This window comes from Gadus chalcogrammus, chromosome 12 (genome assembly GCF_026213295.1).
Source record: "Gadus chalcogrammus isolate NIFS_2021 chromosome 12, NIFS_Gcha_1.0, whole genome shotgun sequence".
NCBI classification, from domain to species: Eukaryota; Metazoa; Chordata; class Actinopteri; order Gadiformes; family Gadidae; genus Gadus; species Gadus chalcogrammus.
The window spans coordinates 7,639,458-7,662,137 of record NC_079423.1 but is presented as its reverse complement, the minus strand read 5'-3'; the positions used below and the strand labels follow the sequence as shown (position 1 = coordinate 7,662,137).

Here is a 22,680-nt window from a genome sequence, read left to right as displayed (position 1 = left end):
GTTGCTTAAATCCTCCAAAGCGGTTGGCAGTAAACATCAGGTCACGGTACGCCACGGTAGGCCACGGAGTCAATGAGCTCGAGTTGAAAAAGAAAAAGCTTACAGCACCTGGTATTCCCAGGCGGTCTCCCATCCAAGTACTAACCAGGCCCGACCCTGCTTAGCTTCCGAGATCAGACGAGATCGGGCGTGTTCAGGGTGGTATGGCCGTAAGCAATTAGTGCAGGCGCAAAACCAGGTTTTATACAGTAGCACATAAGGAGTGAGAAAGCTGCTGAGGCTCGACGTTACACTTTTACAAAAACAATCATTAGTTAGATATAAACGGCAGTAATTGATTCAGTAGGACTCCTTATCCATGTAAACGATCATTGTGACATCTGAATTCATTAATTATCTGAAATACACTGCGTGTGCGTGTGATGTTAAATGTTTGAACCAAGGTTAACGGTTAAAGTGTCAGAGAATGGGTGGTGATTTTTTGACGTCCTCCCATGATCTGAAGTGAGCGTGCGTGTTTGTGTTGGTGAAAGTTTAAGAAATGTACAACTGTCGGTTCAGCTCTCTGGTGCTCCCTGCTGGCAGTATCACTATACTGTCCTCATGTTTCACAAAAATAGTTTTGAGAGACGTTGTCAGTTTTTGTATGTTGCTTAAATCCTCCAAAGCGGTTGGCAGTAAACATCAGGTCACGGTACGCCACGGTAGGCCACGGAGTCAATGAGCTCGAGTTGAAAAAGAAAAAGCTTACAGCACCTGGTATTCCCAGGCGGTCTCCCATCCAAGTACTAACCAGGCCCGACCCTGCTTAGCTTCCGAGATCAGACGAGATCGGGCGTGTTCAGGGTGGTATGGCCGTAAGCAATTAGTGCAGGCGCAAAACCAGGTTTTATACAGTAGCACATAAGGAGTGAGAAAGCTGCTGAGGCTCGACGTTACACTTTTACAAAAACAATCATTAGTTAGATATAAACGGCAGTAATTGATTCAGTAGGACTCCTTATCCATGTAAACGATCATTGTGACATCTGAATTCATTAATTATCTGAAATACACTGCGTGTGCGTGTGATGTTAAATGTTTGAACCAAGGTTAACGGTTAAAGTGTCAGAGAATGGGTGGTGATTTTTTGACGTCCTCCCATGATCTGAAGTGAGCGTGCGTGTTTGTGTTGGTGAAAGTTTAAGAAATGTACAACTGTCGGTTCAGCTCTCTGGTGCTCCCTGCTGGCAGTATCACTATACTGTCCTCATGTTTCACAAAAATAGTTTTGAGAGACGTTGTCAGTTTTTGTATGTTGCTTAAATCCTCCAAAGCGGTTGGCAGTAAACATCAGGTCACGGTACGCCACGGTAGGCCACGGAGTCAATGAGCTCGAGTTGAAAAAGAAAAAGCTTACAGCACCTGGTATTCCCAGGCGGTCTCCCATCCAAGTACTAACCAGGCCCGACCCTGCTTAGCTTCCGAGATCAGACGAGATCGGGCGTGTTCAGGGTGGTATGGCCGTAAGCAATTAGTGCAGGCGCAAAACCAGGTTTTATACAGTAGCACATAAGGAGTGAGAAAGCTGCTGAGGCTCGACGTTACACTTTTACAAAAACAATCATTAGTTAGATATAAACGGCAGTAATTGATTCAGTAGGACTCCTTATCCATGTAAACGATCATTGTGACATCTGAATTCATTAATTATCTGAAATACACTGCGTGTGCGTGTGATGTTAAATGTTTGAACCAAGGTTAACGGTTAAAGTGTCAGAGAATGGGTGGTGATTTTTTGACGTCCTCCCATGATCTGAAGTGAGCGTGCGTGTTTGTGTTGGTGAAAGTTTAAGAAATGTACAACTGTCGGTTCAGCTCTCTGGTGCTCCCTGCTGGCAGTATCACTATACTGTCCTCATGTTTCACAAAAATAGTTTTGAGAGACGTTGTCAGTTTTTGTATGTTGCTTAAATCCTCCAAAGCGGTTGGCAGTAAACATCAGGTCACGGTACGCCACGGTAGGCCACGGAGTCAATGAGCTCGAGTTGAAAAAGAAAAAGCTTACAGCACCTGGTATTCCCAGGCGGTCTCCCATCCAAGTACTAACCAGGCCCGACCCTGCTTAGCTTCCGAGATCAGACGAGATCGGGCGTGTTCAGGGTGGTATGGCCGTAAGCAATTAGTGCAGGCGCAAAACCAGGTTTTATACAGTAGCACATAAGGAGTGAGAAAGCTGCTGAGGCTCGACGTTACACTTTTACAAAAACAATCATTAGTTAGATATAAACGGCAGTAATTGATTCAGTAGGACTCCTTATCCATGTAAACGATCATTGTGACATCTGAATTCATTAATTATCTGAAATACACTGCGTGTGCGTGTGATGTTAAATGTTTGAACCAAGGTTAACGGTTAAAGTGTCAGAGAATGGGTGGTGATTTTTTGACGTCCTCCCATGATCTGAAGTGAGCGTGCGTGTTTGTGTTGGTGAAAGTTTAAGAAATGTACAACTGTCGGTTCAGCTCTCTGGTGCTCCCTGCTGGCAGTATCACTATACTGTCCTCATGTTTCACAAAAATAGTTTTGAGAGACGTTGTCAGTTTTTGTATGTTGCTTAAATCCTCCAAAGCGGTTGGCAGTAAACATCAGGTCACGGTACGCCACGGTAGGCCACGGAGTCAATGAGCTCGAGTTGAAAAAGAAAAAGCTTACAGCACCTGGTATTCCCAGGCGGTCTCCCATCCAAGTACTAACCAGGCCCGACCCTGCTTAGCTTCCGAGATCAGACGAGATCGGGCGTGTTCAGGGTGGTATGGCCGTAAGCAATTAGTGCAGGCGCAAAACCAGGTTTTATACAGTAGCACATAAGGAGTGAGAAAGCTGCTGAGGCTCGACGTTACACTTTACAAAAACAATCATTAGTTAGATATAAACGGCAGTAATTGATTCAGTAGGACTCCTTATCCATGTAAACGATCATTGTGACATCTGAATTCATTAATTATCTGAAATACACTGCGTGTGCGTGTGATGTTAAATGTTTGAACCAAGGTTAACGGTTAAAGTGTCAGAGAATGGGTGGTGATTTTTTGACGTCCTCCCATGATCTGAAGTGAGCGTGCGTGTTTGTGTTGGTGAAAGTTTAAGAAATGTACAACTGTCGGTTCAGCTCTCTGGTGCTCCCTGCTGGCAGTATCACTATACTGTCCTCATGTTTCACAAAAATAGTTTTGAGAGACGTTGTCAGTTTTTGTATGTTGCTTAAATCCTCCAAAGCGGTTGGCAGTAAACATCAGGTCACGGTACGCCACGGTAGGCCACGGAGTCAATGAGCTCGAGTTGAAAAAGAAAAAGCTTACAGCACCTGGTATTCCCAGGCGGTCTCCCATCCAAGTACTAACCAGGCCCGACCCTGCTTAGCTTCCGAGATCAGACGAGATCGGGCGTGTTCAGGGTGGTATGGCCGTAAGCAATTAGTGCAGGCGCAAAACCAGGTTTTATACAGTAGCACATAAGGAGTGAGAAAGCTGCTGAGGCTCGACGTTACACTTTTACAAAAACAATCATTAGTTAGATATAAACGGCAGTAATTGATTCAGTAGGACTCCTTATCCATGTAAACGATCATTGTGACATCTGAATTCATTAATTATCTGAAATACACTGCGTGTGCGTGTGATGTTAAATGTTTGAACCAAGGTTAACGGTTAAAGTGTCAGAGAATGGGTGGTGATTTTTTGACGTCCTCCCATGATCTGAAGTGAGCGTGCGTGTTTGTGTTGGTGAAAGTTTAAGAAATGTACAACTGTCGGTTCAGCTCTCTGGTGCTCCCTGCTGGCAGTATCACTATACTGTCCTCATGTTTCACAAAAATAGTTTTGAGAGACGTTGTCAGTTTTTGTATGTTGCTTAAATCCTCCAAAGCGGTTGGCAGTAAACATCAGGTCACGGTACGCCACGGTAGGCCACGGAGTCAATGAGCTCGAGTTGAAAAAGAAAAAGCTTACAGCACCTGGTATTCCCAGGCGGTCTCCCATCCAAGTACTAACCAGGCCCGACCCTGCTTAGCTTCCGAGATCAGACGAGATCGGGCGTGTTCAGGGTGGTATGGCCGTAAGCAATTAGTGCAGGCGCAAAACCAGGTTTTATACAGTAGCACATAAGGAGTGAGAAAGCTGCTGAGGCTCGACGTTACACTTTTACAAAAACAATCATTAGTTAGATATAAACGGCAGTAATTGATTCAGTAGGACTCCTTATCCATGTAAACGATCATTGTGACATCTGAATTCATTAATTATCTGAAATACACTGCGTGTGCGTGTGATGTTAAATGTTTGAACCAAGGTTAACGGTTAAAGTGTCAGAGAATGGGTGGTGATTTTTTGACGTCCTCCCATGATCTGAAGTGAGCGTGCGTGTTTGTGTTGGTGAAAGTTTAAGAAATGTACAACTGTCGGTTCAGCTCTCTGGTGCTCCCTGCTGGCAGTATCACTATACTGTCCTCATGTTTCACAAAAATAGTTTTGAGAGACGTTGTCAGTTTTTGTATGTTGCTTAAATCCTCCAAAGCGGTTGGCAGTAAACATCAGGTCACGGTACGCCACGGTAGGCCACGGAGTCAATGAGCTCGAGTTGAAAAAGAAAAAGCTTACAGCACCTGGTATTCCCAGGCGGTCTCCCATCCAAGTACTAACCAGGCCCGACCCTGCTTAGCTTCCGAGATCAGACGAGATCGGGCGTGTTCAGGGTGGTATGGCCGTAAGCAATTAGTGCAGGCGCAAAACCAGGTTTTATACAGTAGCACATAAGGAGTGAGAAAGCTGCTGAGGCTCGACGTTACACTTTTACAAAAACAATCATTAGTTAGATATAAACGGCAGTAATTGATTCAGTAGGACTCCTTATCCATGTAAACGATCATTGTGACATCTGAATTCATTAATTATCTGAAATACACTGCGTGTGCGTGTGATGTTAAATGTTTGAACCAAGGTTAACGGTTAAAGTGTCAGAGAATGGGTGGTGATTTTTTGACGTCCTCCCATGATCTGAAGTGAGCGTGCGTGTTTGTGTTGGTGAAAGTTTAAGAAATGTACAACTGTCGGTTCAGCTCTCTGGTGCTCCCTGCTGGCAGTATCACTATACTGTCCTCATGTTTCACAAAAATAGTTTTGAGAGACGTTGTCAGTTTTTGTATGTTGCTTAAATCCTCCAAAGCGGTTGGCAGTAAACATCAGGTCACGGTACGCCACGGTAGGCCACGGAGTCAATGAGCTCGAGTTGAAAAAGAAAAAGCTTACAGCACCTGGTATTCCCAGGCGGTCTCCCATCCAAGTACTAACCAGGCCCGACCCTGCTTAGCTTCCGAGATCAGACGAGATCGGGCGTGTTCAGGGTGGTATGGCCGTAAGCAATTAGTGCAGGCGCAAAACCAGGTTTTATACAGTAGCACATAAGGAGTGAGAAAGCTGCTGAGGCTCGACGTTACACTTTACAAAAACAATCATTAGTTAGATATAAACGGCAGTAATTGATTCAGTAGGACTCCTTATCCATGTAAACGATCATTGTGACATCTGAATTCATTAATTATCTGAAATACACTGCGTGTGCGTGTGATGTTAAATGTTTGAACCAAGGTTAACGGTTAAAGTGTCAGAGAATGGGTGGTGATTTTTTGACGTCCTCCCATGATCTGAAGTGAGCGTGCGTGTTTGTGTTGGTGAAAGTTTAAGAAATGTACAACTGTCGGTTCAGCTCTCTGGTGCTCCCTGCTGGCAGTATCACTATACTGTCCTCATGTTTCACAAAAATAGTTTTGAGAGACGTTGTCAGTTTTTGTATGTTGCTTAAATCCTCCAAAGCGGTTGGCAGTAAACATCAGGTCACGGTACGCCACGGTAGGCCACGGAGTCAATGAGCTCGAGTTGAAAAAGAAAAAGCTTACAGCACCTGGTATTCCCAGGCGGTCTCCCATCCAAGTACTAACCAGGCCCGACCCTGCTTAGCTTCCGAGATCAGACGAGATCGGGCGTGTTCAGGGTGGTATGGCCGTAAGCAATTAGTGCAGGCGCAAAACCAGGTTTTATACAGTAGCACATAAGGAGTGAGAAAGCTGCTGAGGCTCGACGTTACACTTTTACAAAAACAATCATTAGTTAGATATAAACGGCAGTAATTGATTCAGTAGGACTCCTTATCCATGTAAACGATCATTGTGACATCTGAATTCATTAATTATCTGAAATACACTGCGTGTGCGTGTGATGTTAAATGTTTGAACCAAGGTTAACGGTTAAAGTGTCAGAGAATGGGTGGTGATTTTTTGACGTCCTCCCATGATCTGAAGTGAGCGTGCGTGTTTGTGTTGGTGAAAGTTTAAGAAATGTACAACTGTCGGTTCAGCTCTCTGGTGCTCCCTGCTGGCAGTATCACTATACTGTCCTCATGTTTCACAAAAATAGTTTTGAGAGACGTTGTCAGTTTTTGTATGTTGCTTAAATCCTCCAAAGCGGTTGGCAGTAAACATCAGGTCACGGTACGCCACGGTAGGCCACGGAGGCAATGAGCTCGAGTTGAAAAAGAAAAAGCTTACAGCACCTGGTATTCCCAGGCGGTCTCCCATCCAAGTACTAACCAGGCCCGACCCTGCTTAGCTTCCGAGATCAGACGAGATCGGGCGTGTTCAGGGTGGTATGGCCGTAAGCAATTAGTGCAGGCGCAAAACCAGGTTTTATACAGTAGCACATAAGGAGTGAGAAAGCTGCTGAGGCTCGACGTTACACTTTACAAAAACAATCATTAGTTAGATATAAACGGCAGTAATTGATTCAGTAGGACTCCTTATCCATGTAAACGATCATTGTGACATCTGAATTCATTAATTATCTGAAATACACTGCGTGTGCGTGTGATGTTAAATGTTTGAACCAAGGTTAACGGTTAAAGTGTCAGAGAATGGGTGGTGATTTTTTGACGTCCTCCCATGATCTGAAGTGAGCGTGCGTGTTTGTGTTGGTGAAAGTTTAAGAAATGTACAACTGTCGGTTCAGCTCTCTGGTGCTCCCTGCTGGCAGTATCACTATACTGTCCTCATGTTTCACAAAAATAGTTTTGAGAGACGTTGTCAGTTTTTGTATGTTGCTTAAATCCTCCAAAGCGGTTGGCAGTAAACATCAGGTCACGGTACGCCACGGTAGGCCACGGAGGCAATGAGCTCGAGTTGAAAAAGAAAAAGCTTACAGCACCTGGTATTCCCAGGCGGTCTCCCATCCAAGTACTAACCAGGCCCGACCCTGCTTAGCTTCCGAGATCAGACGAGATCGGGCGTGTTCAGGGTGGTATGGCCGTAAGCAATTAGTGCAGGCGCAAAACCAGGTTTTATACAGTAGCACATAAGGAGTGAGAAAGCTGCTGAGGCTCGACGTTACACTTTTACAAAAACAATCATTAGTTAGATATAAACGGCAGTAATTGATTCAGTAGGACTCCTTATCCATGTAAACGATCATTGTGACATCTGAATTCATTAATTATCTGAAATACACTGCGTGTGCGTGTGATGTTAAATGTTTGAACCAAGGTTAACGGTTAAAGTGTCAGAGAATGGGTGGTGATTTTTTGACGTCCTCCCATGATCTGAAGTGAGCGTGCGTGTTTGTGTTGGTGAAAGTTTAAGAAATGTACAACTGTCGGTTCAGCTCTCTGGTGCTCCCTGCTGGCAGTATCACTATACTGTCCTCATGTTTCACAAAAATAGTTTTGAGAGACGTTGTCAGTTTTTGTATGTTGCTTAAATCCTCCAAAGCGGTTGGCAGTAAACATCAGGTCACGGTACGCCACGGTAGGCCACGGAGTCAATGAGCTCGAGTTGAAAAAGAAAAAGCTTACAGCACCTGGTATTCCCAGGCGGTCTCCCATCCAAGTACTAACCAGGCCCGACCCTGCTTAGCTTCCGAGATCAGACGAGATCGGGCGTGTTCAGGGTGGTATGGCCGTAAGCAATTAGTGCAGGCGCAAAACCAGGTTTTATACAGTAGCACATAAGGAGTGAGAAAGCTGCTGAGGCTCGACGTTACACTTTTACAAAAACAATCATTAGTTAGATATAAACGGCAGTAATTGATTCAGTAGGACTCCTTATCCATGTAAACGATCATTGTGACATCTGAATTCATTAATTATCTGAAATACACTGCGTGTGCGTGTGATGTTAAATGTTTGAACCAAGGTTAACGGTTAAAGTGTCAGAGAATGGGTGGTGATTTTTTGACGTCCTCCCATGATCTGAAGTGAGCGTGCGTGTTTGTGTTGGTGAAAGTTTAAGAAATGTACAACTGTCGGTTCAGCTCTCTGGTGCTCCCTGCTGGCAGTATCACTATACTGTCCTCATGTTTCACAAAAATAGTTTTGAGAGACGTTGTCAGTTTTTGTATGTTGCTTAAATCCTCCAAAGCGGTTGGCAGTAAACATCAGGTCACGGTACGCCACGGTAGGCCACGGAGTCAATGAGCTCGAGTTGAAAAAGAAAAAGCTTACAGCACCTGGTATTCCCAGGCGGTCTCCCATCCAAGTACTAACCAGGCCCGACCCTGCTTAGCTTCCGAGATCAGACGAGATCGGGCGTGTTCAGGGTGGTATGGCCGTAAGCAATTAGTGCAGGCGCAAAACCAGGTTTTATACAGTAGCACATAAGGAGTGAGAAAGCTGCTGAGGCTCGACGTTACACTTTTACAAAAACAATCATTAGTTAGATATAAACGGCAGTAATTGATTCAGTAGGACTCCTTATCCATGTAAACGATCATTGTGACATCTGAATTCATTAATTATCTGAAATACACTGCGTGTGCGTGTGATGTTAAATGTTTGAACCAAGGTTAACGGTTAAAGTGTCAGAGAATGGGTGGTGATTTTTTGACGTCCTCCCATGATCTGAAGTGAGCGTGCGTGTTTGTGTTGGTGAAAGTTTAAGAAATGTACAACTGTCGGTTCAGCTCTCTGGTGCTCCCTGCTGGCAGTATCACTATACTGTCCTCATGTTTCACAAAAATAGTTTTGAGAGACGTTGTCAGTTTTTGTATGTTGCTTAAATCCTCCAAAGCGGTTGGCAGTAAACATCAGGTCACGGTACGCCACGGTAGGCCACGGAGTCAATGAGCTCGAGTTGAAAAAGAAAAAGCTTACAGCACCTGGTATTCCCAGGCGGTCTCCCATCCAAGTACTAACCAGGCCCGACCCTGCTTAGCTTCCGAGATCAGACGAGATCGGGCGTGTTCAGGGTGGTATGGCCGTAAGCAATTAGTGCAGGCGCAAAACCAGGTTTTATACAGTAGCACATAAGGAGTGAGAAAGCTGCTGAGGCTCGACGTTACACTTTTACAAAAACAATCATTAGTTAGATATAAACGGCAGTAATTGATTCAGTAGGACTCCTTATCCATGTAAACGATCATTGTGACATCTGAATTCATTAATTATCTGAAATACACTGCGTGTGCGTGTGATGTTAAATGTTTGAACCAAGGTTAACGGTTAAAGTGTCAGAGAATGGGTGGTGATTTTTTGACGTCCTCCCATGATCTGAAGTGAGCGTGCGTGTTTGTGTTGGTGAAAGTTTAAGAAATGTACAACTGTCGGTTCAGCTCTCTGGTGCTCCCTGCTGGCAGTATCACTATACTGTCCTCATGTTTCACAAAAATAGTTTTGAGAGACGTTGTCAGTTTTTGTATGTTGCTTAAATCCTCCAAAGCGGTTGGCAGTAAACATCAGGTCACGGTACGCCACGGTAGGCCACGGAGTCAATGAGCTCGAGTTGAAAAAGAAAAAGCTTACAGCACCTGGTATTCCCAGGCGGTCTCCCATCCAAGTACTAACCAGGCCCGACCCTGCTTAGCTTCCGAGATCAGACGAGATCGGGCGTGTTCAGGGTGGTATGGCCGTAAGCAATTAGTGCAGGCGCAAAACCAGGTTTTATACAGTAGCACATAAGGAGTGAGAAAGCTGCTGAGGCTCGACGTTACACTTTTACAAAAACAATCATTAGTTAGATATAAACGGCAGTAATTGATTCAGTAGGACTCCTTATCCATGTAAACGATCATTGTGACATCTGAATTCATTAATTATCTGAAATACACTGCGTGTGCGTGTGATGTTAAATGTTTGAACCAAGGTTAACGGTTAAAGTGTCAGAGAATGGGTGGTGATTTTTTGACGTCCTCCCATGATCTGAAGTGAGCGTGCGTGTTTGTGTTGGTGAAAGTTTAAGAAATGTACAACTGTCGGTTCAGCTCTCTGGTGCTCCCTGCTGGCAGTATCACTATACTGTCCTCATGTTTCACAAAAATAGTTTTGAGAGACGTTGTCAGTTTTTGTATGTTGCTTAAATCCTCCAAAGCGGTTGGCAGTAAACATCAGGTCACGGTACGCCACGGTAGGCCACGGAGTCAATGAGCTCGAGTTGAAAAAGAAAAAGCTTACAGCACCTGGTATTCCCAGGCGGTCTCCCATCCAAGTACTAACCAGGCCCGACCCTGCTTAGCTTCCGAGATCAGACGAGATCGGGCGTGTTCAGGGTGGTATGGCCGTAAGCAATTAGTGCAGGCGCAAAACCAGGTTTTATACAGTAGCACATAAGGAGTGAGAAAGCTGCTGAGGCTCGACGTTACACTTTACAAAAACAATCATTAGTTAGATATAAACGGCAGTAATTGATTCAGTAGGACTCCTTATCCATGTAAACGATCATTGTGACATCTGAATTCATTAATTATCTGAAATACACTGCGTGTGCGTGTGATGTTAAATGTTTGAACCAAGGTTAACGGTTAAAGTGTCAGAGAATGGGTGGTGATTTTTTGACGTCCTCCCATGATCTGAAGTGAGCGTGCGTGTTTGTGTTGGTGAAAGTTTAAGAAATGTACAACTGTCGGTTCAGCTCTCTGGTGCTCCCTGCTGGCAGTATCACTATACTGTCCTCATGTTTCACAAAAATAGTTTTGAGAGACGTTGTCAGTTTTTGTATGTTGCTTAAATCCTCCAAAGCGGTTGGCAGTAAACATCAGGTCACGGTACGCCACGGTAGGCCACGGAGGCAATGAGCTCGAGTTGAAAAAGAAAAAGCTTACAGCACCTGGTATTCCCAGGCGGTCTCCCATCCAAGTACTAACCAGGCCCGACCCTGCTTAGCTTCCGAGATCAGACGAGATCGGGCGTGTTCAGGGTGGTATGGCCGTAAGCAATTAGTGCAGGCGCAAAACCAGGTTTTATACAGTAGCACATAAGGAGTGAGAAAGCTGCTGAGGCTCGACGTTACACTTTTACAAAAACAATCATTAGTTAGATATAAACGGCAGTAATTGATTCAGTAGGACTCCTTATCCATGTAAACGATCATTGTGACATCTGAATTCATTAATTATCTGAAATACACTGCGTGTGCGTGTGATGTTAAATGTTTGAACCAAGGTTAACGGTTAAAGTGTCAGAGAATGGGTGGTGATTTTTTGACGTCCTCCCATGATCTGAAGTGAGCGTGCGTGTTTGTGTTGGTGAAAGTTTAAGAAATGTACAACTGTCGGTTCAGCTCTCTGGTGCTCCCTGCTGGCAGTATCACTATACTGTCCTCATGTTTCACAAAAATAGTTTTGAGAGACGTTGTCAGTTTTTGTATGTTGCTTAAATCCTCCAAAGCGGTTGGCAGTAAACATCAGGTCACGGTACGCCACGGTAGGCCACGGAGGCAATGAGCTCGAGTTGAAAAAGAAAAAGCTTACAGCACCTGGTATTCCCAGGCGGTCTCCCATCCAAGTACTAACCAGGCCCGACCCTGCTTAGCTTCCGAGATCAGACGAGATCGGGCGTGTTCAGGGTGGTATGGCCGTAAGCAATTAGTGCAGGCGCAAAACCAGGTTTTATACAGTAGCACATAAGGAGTGAGAAAGCTGCTGAGGCTCGACGTTACACTTTACAAAAACAATCATTAGTTAGATATAAACGGCAGTAATTGATTCAGTAGGACTCCTTATCCATGTAAACGATCATTGTGACATCTGAATTCATTAATTATCTGAAATACACTGCGTGTGCGTGTGATGTTAAATGTTTGAACCAAGGTTAACGGTTAAAGTGTCAGAGAATGGGTGGTGATTTTTTGACGTCCTCCCATGATCTGAAGTGAGCGTGCGTGTTTGTGTTGGTGAAAGTTTAAGAAATGTACAACTGTCGGTTCAGCTCTCTGGTGCTCCCTGCTGGCAGTATCACTATACTGTCCTCATGTTTCACAAAAATAGTTTTGAGAGACGTTGTCAGTTTTTGTATGTTGCTTAAATCCTCCAAAGCGGTTGGCAGTAAACATCAGGTCACGGTACGCCACGGAGTCAATGAGCTCGAGTTGAAAAAGAAAAAGCTTACAGCACCTGGTATTCCCAGGCGGTCTCCCATCCAAGTACTAACCAGGCCCGACCCTGCTTAGCTTCCGAGATCAGACGAGATCGGGCGTGTTCAGGGTGGTATGGCCGTAAGCAATTAGTGCAGGCGCAAAACCAGGTTTTATACAGTAGCACATAAGGAGTGAGAAAGCTGCTGAGGCTCGACGTTACACTCTTACAAAAACAATCATTAGTTAGATATAAACGGCAGTAATTGATTCAGTAGGACTCCTTATCCATGTAAACGATCATTGTGACATCTGAATTCATTAATTATCTGAAATACACTGCGTGTGCGTGTGATGTTAAATGTTTGAACCAAGGTTAACGGTTAAAGTGTCAGAGAATGGGTGGTGATTTTTTGACGTCCTCCCATGATCTGAAGTGAGCGTGCGTGTTTGTGTTGGTGAAAGTTTAAGAAATGTACAACTGTCGGTTCAGCTCTCTGGTGCTCCCTGCTGGCAGTATCACTATACTGTCCTCATGTTTCACAAAAATAGTTTTGAGAGACGTTGTCAGTTTTTGTATGTTGCTTAAATCCTCCAAAGCGGTTGGCAGTAAACATCAGGTCACGGTACGCCACGGTAGGCCACGGAGTCAATGAGCTCGAGTTGAAAAAGAAAAAGCTTACAGCACCTGGTATTCCCAGGCGGTCTCCCATCCAAGTACTAACCAGGCCCGACCCTGCTTAGCTTCCGAGATCAGACGAGATCGGGCGTGTTCAGGGTGGTATGGCCGTAAGCAATTAGTGCAGGCGCAAAACCAGGTTTTATACAGTAGCACATAAGGAGTGAGAAAGCTGCTGAGGCTCGACGTTACACTTTACAAAAACAATCATTAGTTAGATATAAACGGCAGTAATTGATTCAGTAGGACTCCTTATCCATGTAAACGATCATTGTGACATCTGAATTCATTAATTATCTGAAATACACTGCGTGTGCGTGTGATGTTAAATGTTTGAACCAAGGTTAACGGTTAAAGTGTCAGAGAATGGGTGGTGATTTTTTGACGTCCTCCCATGATCTGAAGTGAGCGTGCGTGTTTGTGTTGGTGAAAGTTTAAGAAATGTACAACTGTCGGTTCAGCTCTCTGGTGCTCCCTGCTGGCAGTATCACTATACTGTCCTCATGTTTCACAAAAATAGTTTTGAGAGACGTTGTCAGTTTTTGTATGTTGCTTAAATCCTCCAAAGCGGTTGGCAGTAAACATCAGGTCACGGTACGCCACGGTAGGCCACGGAGTCAATGAGCTCGAGTTGAAAAAGAAAAAGCTTACAGCACCTGGTATTCCCAGGCGGTCTCCCATCCAAGTACTAACCAGGCCCGACCCTGCTTAGCTTCCGAGATCAGACGAGATCGGGCGTGTTCAGGGTGGTATGGCCGTAAGCAATTAGTGCAGGCGCAAAACCAGGTTTTATACAGTAGCACATAAGGAGTTAGAAAGCTGCTGAGGCTCGACGTTACACTTTTACAAAAACAATCATTAGTTAGATATAAACGGCAGTAATTGATTCAGTAGGACTCCTTATCCATGTAAACGATCATTGTGACATCTGAATTCATTAATTATCTGAAATACACTGCGTGTGCGTGTGATGTTAAATGTTTGAACCAAGGTTAACGGTTAAAGTGTCAGAGAATGGGTGGTGATTTTTTGACGTCCTCCCATGATCTGGGCCCCGTTTCCCGAAAGCATCGTTAGCCTAAGTGGATCGTGAAGTGCGTCGTAAGGGCATCGTAGAGTTTTCACCGCGTTTCCCGAAAGCATCGTGGGGAACGAACGTCTTGAAAACGCTCGTAGCTAACGAGTACTCCAGGGGTGCTCGTAGGACGCTAAGAGCATCGTCAGCTATAGCCTCAGTGGCGACACCATCGGACATTCCGTCTATTGGATGCGTTTTATTGAAACGCATTGCGCCTTTATGTTCTTAGTTTGGTAATTAATAAAGATTATTAATTTATTTATTAATAAAGATGTTAAAATGGCCAAAATAAAACGGGACAGTCCAGAAAATGTTTGCGCAGGCAGGGCACTCAAAATGTGTGAGAGAAAGTGGGGGGATTTGTGCAGACTGACATAGGCTACTCATAAAACGTAGCATAAAATAATGTAAAGAATTAAATTAAATTAAAAAAAATTAAAATAAAGAAATAAAATAAATTATAAAAAACAAGCAAAGGAGCAGGCAAAAGGCTGGGATATGGTGGGGATTGGTCACGTTGACGGGAATGTTTAGTGACATGTGGGAGGGTGGAGGGGGTTAAAAAAAAGTCTCAATCACTCTTCGACGCGCATGAAAACCAGCCGCGTAGTTATGAGGGAGGCCGTCCTCACACCGATCTTCCTCGTCGTCATCGTCCTCAGCGTCCTCCGGTTCAAGCAATGCCACCCCAGCCTTAACTGCAATGTTGTGCAACATAGCCGTCACACATATCACGGCGCATGACTTGGCCGGCGAAAACTGGAGCCCTCCGCCTGACTTGTGATGAAGGCATCTAATATAGCGCAACTTCCACCTCCCGATCGTGCGCTCAACGATGCACCGGGCCAGACGGTGGGCTTCGTTGTATTCCTCATCAATACATACCTTACCCTATTTCCGGAGGGGCTTTTATAGCCAATCAAATGATCAATCAAGGAAACCCTTATGCGGAATCAGATTAAGTCGGCTCTCTTTGCTGCGCAAAGCATGTTTCAGAAATCAGCCCATTAAGATAAATGTAGTTGTCACACAAGCAATTTTTAATTTTTTGTCATATGGAATTATTTCAGGGGGGAAAATGCCGTGAAACGCACAGTGCATTCAGGATTAGGACTGATATATGTCGGTTTAAGCCTAATCAATTGTGTTTTAATGTCTTGCTATAGCATTCATCTAATTGCAGTCTATTTTTTTCGGAGGCTACTCTGCTGTTGTCCTTGATGGGGATTTATTTTAACCCTTTTTAACACAATTTTCCTGCGACATTCCTGCGTCTCCCCCTCCTACGGAGCCCATTTCAGCACCGTGTCAGTAGACAGTTACAATCCTACGACGTCGTGAGTGCAGCGAATGCGCGTTCACGTTAAGAGGAGTTTCGGGAAACGCTCCAAAGAAATTGACGATGGATCGCAAGATCCATCGTGAGAATGATCGTACGAGCGTGGATCCATCGTTATCGGGAAACGGGGCCCTGAAGTGAGCGTGCGTGTTTGTGTTGGTGAAAGTTTAAGAAATGTACAACTGTCGGTTCAGCTCTCTGGTGCTCCCTGCTGGCAGTATCACTATACTGTCCTCATGTTTCACAAAAATAGTTTTGAGAGACGTTGTCAGTTTTTGTATGTTGCTTAAATCCTCCAAAGCGGTTGGCAGTAAACATCAGGTCACGGTACGCCACGGTAGGCCACGGAGGCAATGAGCTCGAGTTTAAAAAGAAAAAGCTTACAGCACCTGGTATTCCCAGGCGGTCTCCCATCAAAGTACTAACCAGGCCCGACCCTGCTTAGCTTCCGAGATCAGACGAGATCGGGCGTGTTCAGGGTGGTATGGCCGTAAGCAATTAGTTCAGGCGCAAAACCAGGTTTTATACAGTAGCACATAAGGAGTGAGAAAGCTGCTGAGGCTTGACGTTACACTTTTACAAAAACAATCATTAGTTAGATATAAACGGCAGTAATTGATTCAGTAGGACTCCTTATCCATGTAAACGATCATTGTGACATCTGAATTCATTAATTATCTGAAATACACAGCGTGTGCGTGTGATGTTAAATGTTTGAACCAAGGTTAACGGTTAAAGTGTCAGAGAATGGGTGGTGATTTTTTGACGTCCTCCCATGATCTGAAGTGAGCGTGTGTGTTTGTGTTGGTGAAAGTTTAAGAAATGTACAACTGTCGGTTCAGCTCTCTGGTGCTCCCTGCTGGCAGTATCACTATACTGTCCTCATGTTTCACAAAAATAGTTTTGAGAGACGTTGTCAGTTTTTGTATGTTGCTTAAATCCTCCAAAGCGGTTGGCAGTAAACATCAGGTCACGGTACGCCACGGTAGGCCACGGAGTCAATGAGCTCGAGTTGAAAAAGAAAAAGCTTACAGCACCTGGTATTCCCAGGCGGTCTCCCATCAAAGTACTAACCAGGCCCGACCCTGCTTAGCTTCCGAGATCAGACGAGATCGGGCGTGTTCAGGGTGGTATGGCCGTAAGCAATTAGTGCAGGCGCAAAACCAGGTTTTATACAGTAGCACATCAGGAGTGAGAAAGCTGCTGAGGCTTGACGTTACACTTTTACAAAAACAATCATTAGTTAGATATAAACGGCAGTAATTGATTCAGTAGGACTCCTTATCCATGTAAACGATCATTGTGACATCTGAATTCATTAATTATCTGAAATACACTGCGTGTGCGTGTGATGTTAAATGTTTGAACCAAGGTCAACGGTTAAAGTGTCAGAGAATGGGTGGTGATTTTTTGACGTCCTCCCATGATCTGAAGTGAGCGTGCGTGTTTGTGTTGGTGAAAGTTTAAGAAATGTACAACTGTCGGTTCAGCTCTCTGGTGCTCCCTGCTGGCAGTATCACTATACTGTCCTCATGTTTCACAAAAATAGTTTTGAGAGACGTTGTCAGTTTTTGTATGTTGCTTAAATCCTCCAAAGCGGTTGGCAGTAAACATCAGGTCACGGTACGCCACGGTAGGCCACGGAGTCAATGAGCTCGAGTTGAAAAAGAAAAAGCTTACAGCACCTGGTATTCCCAGGCAGTCTCCTATCCAAGTACTAACCAGGCCCGACCCTGCTTAGCTTCCGAGATCAGACGAGATCGGGCTTGTTCAGGGTGATATGGCCGTAAGCAATTAGTGCAGGCGCAAAACCAGGTTTTATACAGTAGCACATAAGGAGTGTGAAAGCTGCTGAGGCTCGACGTTACACTTTTACAAAAACAATCATTAGTTAGATATAAACGGCAGTAATTGATTCAGTAGGACTCCTTATCCATGTAAACGATCATTGTGACATCTGAATTCATTAATTATCTGAAATACACTGCGTGTGCGTGTGATGTTAAATGTTTGAACCAAGGTTAACGGTTAAAGTGTCAGAGAATGGGTGGTGATTTTTTGACGTCCTCCCATGATCTGGGCCCCGTTTCCCGATAACGATGGATCCACGCTCGTACGATCATTCTCACGATGGATCTTGCGATCCATCGTCAATTTCTTTGGAGCGTTTCCCGAAACTCCTCTTAACGTGAACGCGCATTCGCTGCACTCACGACGTCGTAGGATTGTAACTGTCTACTGACACGGTGCTGAAATGGGCTCCGTAGGAGGGGGAGACGCAGGAATGTCGCAGGAAAATTGTGTTAAAAAGGGTTAAAATATATCCCCATCAAGGACAACAGCAGAGTAGCCTACGAAAAAAATAGACTGCAATTATATGAATGCTAAAGACATTAAAACACAATTGATTAGGCTTAAACCGACATATATCAGTCCTAATCCTGAATGCACTGTGCGTTTCACGGCATTTTCCCCCCTTAAATAATTCCTCTTCACACCTGTGAATAACCCGGGAGAGGTCCATGATGAGGAATACAACGAAGCCCACCGTCTGGCCCGGTGCATCGTTGAGCGCACGATCGGGAGGTGGAAGTTACGCTTTAGATGCCTTCACAAGTCAGGCGGAGGGCTCCAGTTTTCTCCGGCCAAGTCATGCGCCGTGATATGTGTGACGGCTATGTTGCACAACATTGCAGCTAAGGGTGGGGTGGCATTGCTTGAACCGGAGGACGTTGAGGACGATGACGATGATGAGGAAGATCGGTGTGAGGACGGCCTCCCTCATAACTACGCGGCTGGTTTTCATGCGCGTCGAATAGTGATTGAGACTTTTTTTTAACCCCCTCCACCCTCCCTCATGTCACTAAACATTCCCGTCAACGTGACCAATCCCCACCATGCCTTTTGCCTGCTCCTTTGCTTGTTTTTTATAAAAAAAAATATTTCTTTATTTTCTTATTTTTTTTAATTTCTTTTATTTCGTTATTATTATTTTTTTTAATTTGTTTAATTTAATTTATTTTTTACATTATTTTATGCTACGTTTTATGAGTAGCCTATGTCAGTCTGCACAAATCCCCCCACTTTCTCTCACACATTTTGAGTGCCCTGCCTGCGCAAAAAAATTCTGGACTGTCCCGTTTTATTTTGGCCATTTTAACATCTTTATTAATAAATTAATTAATAATCTTTATTAATTACCAAACTAAGAACATAAAGGCGCAATGCGTTTTAATAAAACGCATCCAATAGACGGAATGTCCGATGGTGTCGCCACTGAGGCTATAGCTGACGATGCTCTTAGCGTCCTACGAGTACCTACGAGCACCCCTGGAGTACTCGTTAGCTACGAGCGTTTTCAAGACGTTCGTTCCCCACGATGCTTTCGGGAAACGCGGTGAAAACTCTACGATGCCCTTTCGACGCACTTCACGATCCACTTAGGCTAACGACGCTTTCGGGAAACGGGGCCCTGAAGTGAGCGTGCGTGTTTGTGTTGGTGAAAGTTTAAGAAATGTACAACTGTCGGTTCAGCTCTCTGGTGCTCCCTGCTGGCAGTATCACTATACTGTCCTCATGTTTCACAAAAATAGTTTTGAGAGACGTTGTCAGTTTTTGTATGTTGCTTAAATCCTCCAAAGCGGTTGGCAGTAAACATCAGGTCACGGTACGCCACGGTAGGCCACGGAGTCAATGAGCTCGAGTTGAAAAAGAAAAAGCTTACAGCACCTGGTATTCCCAGGCGGTCTCCCATCCAAGTATTAACCAGGCCCGACCCTGCTTAGCTTCCGAGATCAGACGAGTTCGGGCGTGTTCAGGGTGGTATGGCCGTAAGCAATTAGTGCAGGCGCAAAACCAGGTTTTATACAGTAGCACATAAGGAGTGTGAAAGCTGCTGAGGCTCGACGTTACACTTTTACAAAAACAATCATTAGTTAGATATAAACGGCAGTAATTGATTCAGTAGGACTCCTTATCCATGTAAACGATCATTGTGACATCTGAATTCATTAATTATCTGAAATACACTGCGTGTGCGTGTGATGTTAAATGTTTGAACCAAGGTTAACGGTTAAAGTGTCAGAGAATGGGTGGTGATTTTTTGACGTCCTCCCATGATCTGAAGTGAGCGTGCGTGTTTGTGTTGGTGAAAGTTTAAGAAATGTACAACTGTCGTTTCAGCTCTCTGGTGCTCCCTGCTGGCAGTATCACTATACTGTCCTCATGTTTCACAAAAATAGTTTTGAGAGACGTTGTCAGTTTTTGTATGTTGCTTAAATCCTCCAAAGCGGTTGGCAGTAAACATCAGGTCACGGTACGCCACGGTAGGCCACGGAGGCAATGAGCTCGAGTTGAAAAAGAAAAAGCTTACAGCACCTGGTATTCCCAGGCGGTCTCCCATCCAAGTACTAACCAGGCCCGACCCTGCTTAGCTTCCGAGATCAGACGAGATCGGGCGTGTTCAGGGTGGTATGGCCGTAAGCAATTAGTGCAGGCGCAAAACCAGGTTTTATACAGTAGCACATAAGGAGTGAGAAAGCTGCTGAGGCTCGACGTTACACTTTTACAAAAACAATCATTAGTTAGATATAAACGGCAGTAATTGATTCAGTAGGACTCCTTATCCATGTAAACGATCATTGTGACATCTGAATTCATTAATTATCTGAAATACACTGCGTGTGCGTGTGATGTTAAATGTTTGAACCAAGGTTAACGGTTAAAGTGTCAGAGAATGGGTGGTGATTTTTTGACGTCCTCCCATGATCTGAAGTGAGCGTGCGTGTTTGTGTTGGTGAAAGTTTAAGAAATGTACAACTGTCGGTTCAGCTCTCTGGTGCTCCCTGCTGGCAGTATCACTATACTGTCCTCATGTTTCACAAAAATAGTTTTGAGAGACGTTGTCAGTTTTTGTATGTTGCTTAAATCCTCCAAAGCGGTTGGCAGTAAACATCAGGTCACGGTACGCCACGGTAGGCCACGGAGTCAATGAGCTCGAGTTGAAAAAGAAAAAGCTTACAGCACCTGGTATTCCCAGGCGGTCTCCCATCCAAGTACTAACCAGGCCCGACCCTGCTTAGCTTCCGAGATCAGACGAGATCGGGCGTGTTCAGGGTGGTATGGCCGTAAGCAATTAGTGCAGGCGCAAAACCAGGTTTTATACAGTAGCACATAAGGAGTGAGAAAGCTGCTGAGGCTCGACGTTACACTTTTACAAAAACAATCATTAGTTAGATATAAACGGCAGTAATTGATTCAGTAGGACTCCTTATCCATGTAAACGATCATTGTGACATCTGAATTCATTAATTATCTGAAATACACTGCGTGTGCGTGTGATGTTAAATGTTTGAACCAAGGTTAACGGTTAAAGTGTCAGAGAATGGGTGGTGATTTTTTGACGTCCTCCCATGATCTGAAGTGAGCGTGCGTGTTTGTGTTGGTGAAAGTTTAAGAAATGTACAACTGTCGGTTCAGCTCTCTGGTGCTCCCTGCTGGCAGTATCACTATACTGTCCTCATGTTTCACAAAAATAGTTTTGAGAGACGTTGTCAGTTTTTGTATGTTGCTTAAATCCTCCAAAGCGGTTGGCAGTAAACATCAGGTCACGGTACGCCACGGTAGGCCACGGAGTCAATGAGCTCGAGTTGAAAAAGAAAAAGCTTACAGCACCTGGTATTCCCAGGCGGTCTCCCATCCAAGTACTAACCAGGCCCGACCCTGCTTAGCTTCCGAGATCAGACGAGATCGGGCGTGTTCAGGGTGGTATGGCCGTAAGCAATTAGTGCAGGCGCAAAACCAGGTTTTATACAGTAGCACATAAGGAGTGAGAAAGCTGCTGAGGCTCGACGTTACACTTTTACAAAAACAATCATTAGTTAGATATAAACGGCAGTAATTGATTCAGTAGGACTCCTTATCCATGTAAACGATCATTGTGACATCTGAATTCATTAATTATCTGAAATACACTGCGTGTGCGTGTGATGTTAAATGTTTGAACCAAGGTTAACGGTTAAAGTGTCAGAGAATGGGTGGTGATTTTTTGACGTCCTCCCATGATCTGAAGTGAGCGTGCGTGTTTGTGTTGGTGAAAGTTTAAGAAATGTACAACTGTCGGTTCAGCTCTCTGGTGCTCCCTGCTGGCAGTATCACTATACTGTCCTCATGTTTCACAAAAATAGTTTTGAGAGACGTTGTCAGTTTTTGTATGTTGCTTAAATCCTCCAAAGCGGTTGGCAGTAAACATCAGGTCACGGTACGCCACGGTAGGCCACGGAGTCAATGAGCTCGAGTTGAAAAAGAAAAAGCTTACAGCACCTGGTATTCCCAGGCGGTCTCCCATCCAAGTACTAACCAGGCCCGACCCTGCTTAGCTTCCGAGATCAGACGAGATCGGGCGTGTTCAGGGTGGTATGGCCGTAAGCAATTAGTGCAGGCGCAAAACCAGGTTTTATACAGTAGCACATAAGGAGTGAGAAAGCTGCTGAGGCTCGACGTTACACTTTACAAAAACAATCATTAGTTAGATATAAACGGCAGTAATTGATTCAGTAGGACTCCTTATCCATGTAAACGATCATTGTGACATCTGAATTCATTAATTATCTGAAATACACTGCGTGTGCGTGTGATGTTAAATGTTTGAACCAAGGTTAACGGTTAAAGTGTCAGAGAATGGGTGGTGATTTTTTGACGTCCTCCCATGATCTGAAGTGAGCGTGCGTGTTTGTGTTGGTGAAAGTTTAAGAAATGTACAACTGTCGGTTCAGCTCTCTGGTGCTCCCTGCTGGCAGTATCACTATACTGTCCTCATGTTTCACAAAAATAGTTTTGAGAGACGTTGTCAGTTTTTGTATGTTGCTTAAATCCTCCAAAGCGGTTGGCAGTAAACATCAGGTCACGGTACGCCACGGTAGGCCACGGAGTCAATGAGCTCGAGTTGAAAAAGAAAAAGCTTACAGCACCTGGTATTCCCAGGCGGTCTCCCATCCAAGTACTAACCAGGCCCGACCCTGCTTAGCTTCCGAGATCAGACGAGATCGGGCGTGTTCAGGGTGGTATGGCCGTAAGCAATTAGTGCAGGCGCAAAACCAGGTTTTATACAGTAGCACATAAGGAGTGAGAAAGCTGCTGAGGCTCGACGTTACACTTTTACAAAAACAATCATTAGTTAGATATAAACGGCAGTAATTGATTCAGTAGGACTCCTTTATAT

At 44.5% G+C, this 22,680-nt stretch overlaps 31 non-coding genes across 31 annotated transcripts; all 31 read right to left on the bottom strand.

Moving 5' to 3' along the window:
* Positions 1 to 96: 96 nt before the first annotated feature.
* Positions 97 to 215, bottom strand: LOC130396821 (5S ribosomal RNA). Its single transcript, XR_008899438.1, has one exon. It is a non-coding gene; the product is annotated as a 5S ribosomal RNA (ribosomal RNA).
* A 529-nt stretch (positions 216 to 744) lies between these two features.
* Positions 745 to 863, bottom strand: LOC130396820 (5S ribosomal RNA). Its single transcript, XR_008899437.1, has one exon. It is a non-coding gene; the product is annotated as a 5S ribosomal RNA (ribosomal RNA).
* Positions 864 to 1,392: 529 nt separating this feature from the next.
* On the bottom strand, positions 1,393 to 1,511 carry LOC130396819 (5S ribosomal RNA). Its single transcript, XR_008899436.1, has one exon. It is a non-coding gene; the product is annotated as a 5S ribosomal RNA (ribosomal RNA).
* Positions 1,512 to 2,040: 529 nt separating this feature from the next.
* Positions 2,041 to 2,159, bottom strand: LOC130396818 (5S ribosomal RNA). Its single transcript, XR_008899435.1, has one exon. It is a non-coding gene; the product is annotated as a 5S ribosomal RNA (ribosomal RNA).
* Positions 2,160 to 2,688: 529 nt separating this feature from the next.
* LOC130396817 (5S ribosomal RNA) lies at positions 2,689 to 2,807 on the bottom strand. The gene has a single exon (XR_008899434.1). It is a non-coding gene; the product is annotated as a 5S ribosomal RNA (ribosomal RNA).
* A 528-nt stretch (positions 2,808 to 3,335) lies between these two features.
* On the bottom strand, positions 3,336 to 3,454 carry LOC130396816 (5S ribosomal RNA). The gene has a single exon (XR_008899433.1). It is a non-coding gene; the product is annotated as a 5S ribosomal RNA (ribosomal RNA).
* Positions 3,455 to 3,983: 529 nt separating this feature from the next.
* On the bottom strand, positions 3,984 to 4,102 carry LOC130396815 (5S ribosomal RNA). Its single transcript, XR_008899432.1, has one exon. It is a non-coding gene; the product is annotated as a 5S ribosomal RNA (ribosomal RNA).
* A 529-nt stretch (positions 4,103 to 4,631) lies between these two features.
* On the bottom strand, positions 4,632 to 4,750 carry LOC130396814 (5S ribosomal RNA). The gene has a single exon (XR_008899431.1). It is a non-coding gene; the product is annotated as a 5S ribosomal RNA (ribosomal RNA).
* A 529-nt stretch (positions 4,751 to 5,279) lies between these two features.
* On the bottom strand, positions 5,280 to 5,398 carry LOC130396813 (5S ribosomal RNA). Its single transcript, XR_008899430.1, has one exon. It is a non-coding gene; the product is annotated as a 5S ribosomal RNA (ribosomal RNA).
* Positions 5,399 to 5,926: 528 nt separating this feature from the next.
* LOC130396812 (5S ribosomal RNA) lies at positions 5,927 to 6,045 on the bottom strand. Its single transcript, XR_008899429.1, has one exon. It is a non-coding gene; the product is annotated as a 5S ribosomal RNA (ribosomal RNA).
* Positions 6,046 to 6,574: 529 nt separating this feature from the next.
* LOC130396810 (5S ribosomal RNA) lies at positions 6,575 to 6,693 on the bottom strand. The gene has a single exon (XR_008899427.1). It is a non-coding gene; the product is annotated as a 5S ribosomal RNA (ribosomal RNA).
* Positions 6,694 to 7,221: 528 nt separating this feature from the next.
* On the bottom strand, positions 7,222 to 7,340 carry LOC130396809 (5S ribosomal RNA). The gene has a single exon (XR_008899426.1). It is a non-coding gene; the product is annotated as a 5S ribosomal RNA (ribosomal RNA).
* A 529-nt stretch (positions 7,341 to 7,869) lies between these two features.
* On the bottom strand, positions 7,870 to 7,988 carry LOC130396808 (5S ribosomal RNA). The gene has a single exon (XR_008899425.1). It is a non-coding gene; the product is annotated as a 5S ribosomal RNA (ribosomal RNA).
* A 529-nt stretch (positions 7,989 to 8,517) lies between these two features.
* On the bottom strand, positions 8,518 to 8,636 carry LOC130396807 (5S ribosomal RNA). Its single transcript, XR_008899424.1, has one exon. It is a non-coding gene; the product is annotated as a 5S ribosomal RNA (ribosomal RNA).
* A 529-nt stretch (positions 8,637 to 9,165) lies between these two features.
* Positions 9,166 to 9,284, bottom strand: LOC130396805 (5S ribosomal RNA). Its single transcript, XR_008899423.1, has one exon. It is a non-coding gene; the product is annotated as a 5S ribosomal RNA (ribosomal RNA).
* Positions 9,285 to 9,813: 529 nt separating this feature from the next.
* On the bottom strand, positions 9,814 to 9,932 carry LOC130396804 (5S ribosomal RNA). The gene has a single exon (XR_008899422.1). It is a non-coding gene; the product is annotated as a 5S ribosomal RNA (ribosomal RNA).
* Positions 9,933 to 10,461: 529 nt separating this feature from the next.
* On the bottom strand, positions 10,462 to 10,580 carry LOC130396803 (5S ribosomal RNA). The gene has a single exon (XR_008899421.1). It is a non-coding gene; the product is annotated as a 5S ribosomal RNA (ribosomal RNA).
* A 528-nt stretch (positions 10,581 to 11,108) lies between these two features.
* LOC130396802 (5S ribosomal RNA) lies at positions 11,109 to 11,227 on the bottom strand. Its single transcript, XR_008899420.1, has one exon. It is a non-coding gene; the product is annotated as a 5S ribosomal RNA (ribosomal RNA).
* Positions 11,228 to 11,756: 529 nt separating this feature from the next.
* Positions 11,757 to 11,875, bottom strand: LOC130396801 (5S ribosomal RNA). The gene has a single exon (XR_008899419.1). It is a non-coding gene; the product is annotated as a 5S ribosomal RNA (ribosomal RNA).
* A 518-nt stretch (positions 11,876 to 12,393) lies between these two features.
* On the bottom strand, positions 12,394 to 12,512 carry LOC130396800 (5S ribosomal RNA). The gene has a single exon (XR_008899418.1). It is a non-coding gene; the product is annotated as a 5S ribosomal RNA (ribosomal RNA).
* A 529-nt stretch (positions 12,513 to 13,041) lies between these two features.
* LOC130396798 (5S ribosomal RNA) lies at positions 13,042 to 13,160 on the bottom strand. Its single transcript, XR_008899416.1, has one exon. It is a non-coding gene; the product is annotated as a 5S ribosomal RNA (ribosomal RNA).
* Positions 13,161 to 13,688: 528 nt separating this feature from the next.
* LOC130396797 (5S ribosomal RNA) lies at positions 13,689 to 13,807 on the bottom strand. Its single transcript, XR_008899415.1, has one exon. It is a non-coding gene; the product is annotated as a 5S ribosomal RNA (ribosomal RNA).
* Positions 13,808 to 15,838: 2,031 nt separating this feature from the next.
* LOC130399625 (5S ribosomal RNA) lies at positions 15,839 to 15,957 on the bottom strand. The gene has a single exon (XR_008902129.1). It is a non-coding gene; the product is annotated as a 5S ribosomal RNA (ribosomal RNA).
* Positions 15,958 to 16,486: 529 nt separating this feature from the next.
* On the bottom strand, positions 16,487 to 16,605 carry LOC130399622 (5S ribosomal RNA). Its single transcript, XR_008902127.1, has one exon. It is a non-coding gene; the product is annotated as a 5S ribosomal RNA (ribosomal RNA).
* Positions 16,606 to 17,134: 529 nt separating this feature from the next.
* Positions 17,135 to 17,253, bottom strand: LOC130394550 (5S ribosomal RNA). The gene has a single exon (XR_008897697.1). It is a non-coding gene; the product is annotated as a 5S ribosomal RNA (ribosomal RNA).
* A 1,925-nt stretch (positions 17,254 to 19,178) lies between these two features.
* On the bottom strand, positions 19,179 to 19,297 carry LOC130401306 (5S ribosomal RNA). The gene has a single exon (XR_008903768.1). It is a non-coding gene; the product is annotated as a 5S ribosomal RNA (ribosomal RNA).
* Positions 19,298 to 19,826: 529 nt separating this feature from the next.
* LOC130396796 (5S ribosomal RNA) lies at positions 19,827 to 19,945 on the bottom strand. Its single transcript, XR_008899414.1, has one exon. It is a non-coding gene; the product is annotated as a 5S ribosomal RNA (ribosomal RNA).
* A 529-nt stretch (positions 19,946 to 20,474) lies between these two features.
* On the bottom strand, positions 20,475 to 20,593 carry LOC130396795 (5S ribosomal RNA). Its single transcript, XR_008899413.1, has one exon. It is a non-coding gene; the product is annotated as a 5S ribosomal RNA (ribosomal RNA).
* Positions 20,594 to 21,122: 529 nt separating this feature from the next.
* On the bottom strand, positions 21,123 to 21,241 carry LOC130396794 (5S ribosomal RNA). Its single transcript, XR_008899412.1, has one exon. It is a non-coding gene; the product is annotated as a 5S ribosomal RNA (ribosomal RNA).
* Positions 21,242 to 21,770: 529 nt separating this feature from the next.
* LOC130396793 (5S ribosomal RNA) lies at positions 21,771 to 21,889 on the bottom strand. Its single transcript, XR_008899411.1, has one exon. It is a non-coding gene; the product is annotated as a 5S ribosomal RNA (ribosomal RNA).
* A 528-nt stretch (positions 21,890 to 22,417) lies between these two features.
* LOC130396792 (5S ribosomal RNA) lies at positions 22,418 to 22,536 on the bottom strand. The gene has a single exon (XR_008899410.1). It is a non-coding gene; the product is annotated as a 5S ribosomal RNA (ribosomal RNA).
* Positions 22,537 to 22,680: the final 144 nt, after the last annotated feature.